Source organism: Myodes glareolus, chromosome 18 (genome assembly GCF_982192425.1).
Source record: "Myodes glareolus chromosome 18, mMyoGla1.1, whole genome shotgun sequence".
Lineage (NCBI taxonomy): Eukaryota > Metazoa > Chordata > Mammalia > Rodentia > Cricetidae > Myodes > Myodes glareolus.
The window spans coordinates 71,676,008-71,682,069 of NC_142043.1; positions in this window are offsets into that span (position 1 = coordinate 71,676,008).

The window sequence follows — 6,062 nt, forward strand, 5'->3', positions numbered from 1 at the left end:
GCCCTCTGAGTTCTAGCCCCATTTGATTCCTGCTCTGATCTCCTTACCAACTTCATATATGTGCAACCTTAATGTCATCTCATCAATTCAAGTTCAGTGTACCTTCTAAATTATTCCAGCCTGAGTTACTGAAACTGCCTAAAATAAAGCAATGGAGTGCCTCCTTCAGTTAAATGTTTTAGCAGACAGTAGATTTCTATGTGGACAGTAGGTGGTGCTACCTCCCAGGATAGGACATGATTAAGGCTTGGAAGCTGCTGCCACTGGTCTGTTCTCATTCATATTCTCTCTCTCTCTCTCTCTCTCTCTCTCTCTCTCTCTCTCTCTCTCACACACACACACACACACACACACACACACATTTTATTTATTTTTGATATGAGTATATGTATGTTCATTATGTGCTTACTGCCAACAGAGGTCAGAGAGGGTATCAGATTCTCTGTAACTTGGGTTCCAGGCAATATTGGGTCATGTGTTTGCTAGGAAGAAAACCTGGGTGATGCCATAAAACAACCCCACAGCAGTTCAGAATTAGGACAATAAAAGGGTTGTTTATTTAAGGGGAAAACTTACAGATCACCATCCTAAACAACAGTCCTCTGAGCGCAAACAGGAACAGAGTTCAGCAGTCAGAACAGGAGCCATTACCCAGAGAGCAGGTCCATGTTTCTGACTGCTTTTTAAAGTATGAGAGACCATGTCCCAGTGGGCTGGTATTCTAAAGGCTATTGGCTGAAAGAGCAGAATGTGATCCCACAGCATCTCCCCTTTTTGTTTAAATAAGGAAGTTTCAAACCCAATACAAATCTATATACACTAGGAATAGTTATCAGTTAAAATTAGAATTACAACCAGAATAAACAACATTAAGCATGGAACTGTAACAAGAGGGCCGGGCTCACTGGGGTTTCTGTACCGACTGGTCCCCCAGCTGTTTAGTTCCAGAGAAAAGTCACACAGAGAATCTGCATTAGGTTATAAACTGATTGGCCCATTAGCTCAGTCTTCTTATTAGCTCTTGTAGCTTTTATTAACCCATTATTCTTATCTATGTTAGCCACATGGCTTGGTACCTTTCTTATCTGGACAGATTACACCTTGCTTCTAGCATGGTCTGGGCTGGGATGGGAGTGGGAGCTTCCTGCATCTCAGAATACTTCTGTTCTCTTTTTTCCACCTCTACTTCCTGTCTGGTTTTCCACCTATACTTCCTGCCTGGCCAATCAGCATTTTATTAAAATACATGATTGACAGAATACAGATAATTCTCCCGCACCAAGGAACATATACTAAATGTTTTACTAAACATTCTATCCTATGAAGTCTAAGTCTTGTATAGGAAATGGCTTGGCTAGATCATAAGAGTACAGTAACTACAACTATCTAATCTTCAACCACATCAAAGACCTAAGAATGGAGCTAATTTTCTTGGGCAGTCAGGCAGTAGAATCAGGTAGATTCCAAAGTGAGCAATATATGACAGAAACAATTAGCTACCTGAGCAATCACCCAAAGTCTCATTTTGCAACATTGAAACAACCAACCTTGGCTAAGGCCTAGTGTAACTGGCAGACCATTTTCAGATGCAGAAGATTTTTCAAACCCGTTTTACCCTGTCTTCAAGATTTTACAGTCCTGCTTATCCATTTCCAGATACTATGTAATTGTCAGTGGTTGAGGCATTGTCAGTTCCTTGCCCAAAGGCCAATTTTGCCAAGAAGAAAACAAGTTCCAAGTGGGTGTGCCTTTGGTGCTCAACATTTTCTCGGGAATAGATTGGTGCTCTCAGAAGCAATCATGTCTCATGTCAACAGAACCCTAAATTATTTAAATGCCACGTTCCACAGAGCTTTGAAGTGGTTGATGAATACCTATTAAGACAGAATACAATCCCTATGTTTCTAAAGAACCTAATTGACCTGGCTGTATGTACAATAAACATGAAAAACTATTGACGTATAATAAGAATATTAAATAATCTGTAAACAAATGTGTTACTAATGAGGATATGACATCAATATGTAAACAATGTATAAGTATCTTGATCAGAGATAGAAGTAATATATAATGCAATATGAAAATGAACCCTAAAAGTTGTATCAATATACAAAATGTCCTAAACCAAGGTATAAACATGCATATATACAATCTGACAAAATACCTTTGTATTATGTACAAATAATGTAAACAAAAGTAACAAATAAAATTTGAACTTGTATCAATAGACAAAAATTATACCAATGTAAATTATCCATAATAATAACTCATAAGTATTCCCTCTATTACCCACTATTACTATCCCTCCCTTTTTTTTGAACAAACACAGTATTTACCCAAACTCTTTATCTAGTACAAGTAATAATTGACAAATCCTAAACAGTGTTCCCAACCCTATGGACAAACTTATTTGGAATAGGAGGTATCATCTTCTAGAATTGCTTACTGCAGTCATGGAGGCAATGTTCTCTTAATGGGATTCTGCAAAAATTAAGTGGTGGTTAAGTTCCAAAATTACTGTCTAGTATAGTTGCAAGCAATTTCCGAGCAGTCAATGTTTTTTTTCAGAGTTCTCATTTGGAGTTCTGACCAGAATATGAGAAGGTGCACCAATTCAGCAGCTGGTATCCAAAATGATCTTATAGTAGCACTGTCTACATCATGATGTCATCTCAACTAGGTAGAATAGTTGCTGTGGAGCCCAATCTTCTTCCTGGAAACTTCAAAGATTACTGCAAGGAAAAAATCTGTAAGAAAATTATTGTTCATCATGGTAAATTTAAACATCATTCATATAAACATATATACAATGAAGAATATGATATAGACAAAATAGTCATGATGAAAGAAAAATTCTTTCCTAAAGTCTTCCTTCTGTTTTATACCAGATGGCTCCTGATATGAGACAGAAACTGAATATTCCTTTTAACAACAAGTTTGGATTTAGAGAAGTACAGAGCCATTGTCTAACTCTAAACCCATATACATATATATATGAGTGTATGTGCGTGTGTGCATATAAATATAAGTATAAACAATACCTTGATACACAAACCAAATTCTGTTTTCTAGATGCCTCTTAGTGGATAGTTAATTTTTTCTTCTGTCAGTATTCAAATATCCAGGGCCTCTAGAATTTTTGATGACATGTAATATTTCTGCAAAAATAAGAGCAGAATCCTGCCCCAACCCTATATGGCTTTCCTTACCACCTGTATGGTTGTCACCATTGTGGATGAGCTGTCATTTCTCTGTTTCAATAGGTTTCTCCTTTTCAAAACAAATCTTTATTAATTTTGATCATATCCTTAATTTTTCTTCTCCTGTGGAAACAAGAGCAAAACCCTTTCCCAATGTAGCACATCTCCTGGTTGCCATTGTGAGGACAATACATCCTTGAAATATGCTGGTTGATTGGATTCAGAAATTCTTTCCATTATCCATTGCCTCTCTGCTGTTATTGTTCCTTTTAGCGTTAAGACATTTCAAGGTTAGTAAAGGATTATGCAATCTATTTCTGGGGGTGTTTTCCATCTTTTTCTATTTGTTCGGCATATCCTTTAGAGGGCAATTTGACCTTTCTATAACCGCCTGACCTGTAATGTGCTTTACATTATCAAAAGGAAAAAGCCATTTCACTTTGTTAGATACATATGCTAGACCATTGTCTGTTTTTATTTGTGCAGGAATGCCCATGTTGGCCATAACTTCTAATAAATGTGTGATTTACTGAATCAGCCTTTTCTGAGCTCAAAGAAATTACCCATTGAAAACCTGAATATGTGCCTATGGTGTGGTGTACATATTTCAATTTACCAAATTCCTTAAAGTAGAACACATCCATCTGCTAGATTTTATTCCTTTGAGTACTCTTAGGATTACTCCCTGTAGGCAACAGTGTTTGATTATAGAAAGAGCAAGTATGGTGTCTCTTTATAATCTCCTTAGCTTGTTGTCATGTAATAGAAAACTCTTTCTTTAAACCTTTGCTATTGACATGATGTTTTTTGTGAAATTCAGAGGCCTGCAACACACTTCCAATCAATAATTGATCAATTTCTTCATTACCTTGTGCCAGAGTACCTGGAAGATCCATACAGGATCAGGTGTGTGTTATGTATATATAGGACAAAGCCTATTCCTGATTATGTCTTGCACCTGGATGAACAATGAAGACAATTCTGTATCATCTGTTATAAATTCAACAGTTTCGATATGTAAGACAGCTCTTTCTGCATATTGTGAATCAGTAAGTATATTGCGAGTTTCTTTTAAATCCCTTAGTACCATAAGAATAGCATATAATTCTTCTCTCTGGACAGAATTATAAGGGCTTTGTTCCACTTTATTTAATTCTTTTGGTTTGTAACCTGACTTCCCTGTTTTATTTGCATCAATATAAGATGTATGGATATTGGTGTATCACGTAAAACTCAGGAAAATCCAAGAAGTTCTCTTTATAAGGTTAAGTTATAATTGCTATTAATTTCTCCCAAAAAATTAGCACAAGCCCTTTACCAGTATTTATTGTCTTCCCATAAGCTTTTTATTTCATCAACAGTAAAAGGCACTATAATCTCTGCTGGGTTTATACCTGCTAATTGACGAAGTCTCAATTTACCTTTTATAATTAATTCAGAGTTTTCCACATAAGTTTTTAATATTTTACTTTGTTTATGTGGTAAAAAGGTTCATTCTAAGATAGCATTGTCCCTCTGCATTAAAATTTCTGTAGGAGAAATTCTGGAGGGCAATACAACTAGAATACAATTAAGATTTAGATTCACCCTATCCACATGTGCCTCCTGTAATTTCTCAACAATCACCAATTCTTTTCTGCTTCAGCTTTTAATTCTCTGAGACTATTCAAGTCTTTATCACCATCTAAAGTTTTGTTTAAATGAATTATTAGATCAGGTGTTATCCCAACAGCCAGATGTAGACTGGAAATGTCTCCCAATAATCTTTGAAAATCATTAAGGGTTCACAACTGGTCTCTCCTATTTTGTGCCTTTTGTGTTCTAATTTTCTATAACCCTAATCTGTGACCTAGGCAATTAACAGAATATCCTCTTTGAATCTTTTCAGGAGCAATTTGTAATCCCCATTTCAGCAAGACTTTCTTTACTTCTTCAAACATCTTTTCTAAAGTATTTGTACTTGAATCAGATAACAAAATCTAATCCATGTAATGGTAGGTTATAGACTTAGTAAATTGCTTATGTATTATTTCCAATGGCTGGCTGACAAAGTATCGGCACAATGTGGGACTATTGAGCATTCCCCATGGGAGAACGGTCCATTGATATCTTCTAGTTGACTGAGAATTATTATAAGTAGGCACTGTGAAGGCAAATTTTTCTCTACCCTTTTTTGTAAGGATATATTGAAGAAACAATCCTTTAAATCAATAACTATAAGAGGCCATCCCTTTGGTAACAGAGAAGACAGAGGAATTCCAGATTGTAGAGGGACCATAGGTTAAATAACCTTGCTGATAGCCCTTAGATCTGTCACCATTCTCCATTTTCCAGAGTTCTTTTTAACAACAAATACAGGAGAATTCCAAGGGATGGTTGTTTTTTCTGTATATCAAGCATCTAGTTGCTCTTGTACAAGCTGTTCTAAAGCCTGCAACTTTTCCTAAGCTAGAGGCCACTGCTTAACCCATATTGGTTTCTCAGTTAACCATTTTAAAGGTAGGGCTGTTAGTACCTCTGAAGGCTTTTCAATTGCTTTGTATTGTTGCACAGTCTGAATGGCTGGTGTCCATTGTCTGTAATATCTTGTAATATTTCTCTCAGAAACAAAAGTTTTGGGGGCTGCAGAAATGTTAATCTGTGTATTCCATTGCTGCAATATGTTATGTCACCACAAATTCACTGCAATATTGGCTATATATGGCCTTAGTCTATTTGCCCTTCTGACCCTATGCATTAAACCCATCTTGTGCTTTGTTTTACCCGACATAGGGCTCCTATTTCTAGGAACTGAACATCTACCTCTTGAAGAGGCCAATTCAGATGCCAAGATTCTAGAGTAATGATACTTACATCTGCGCC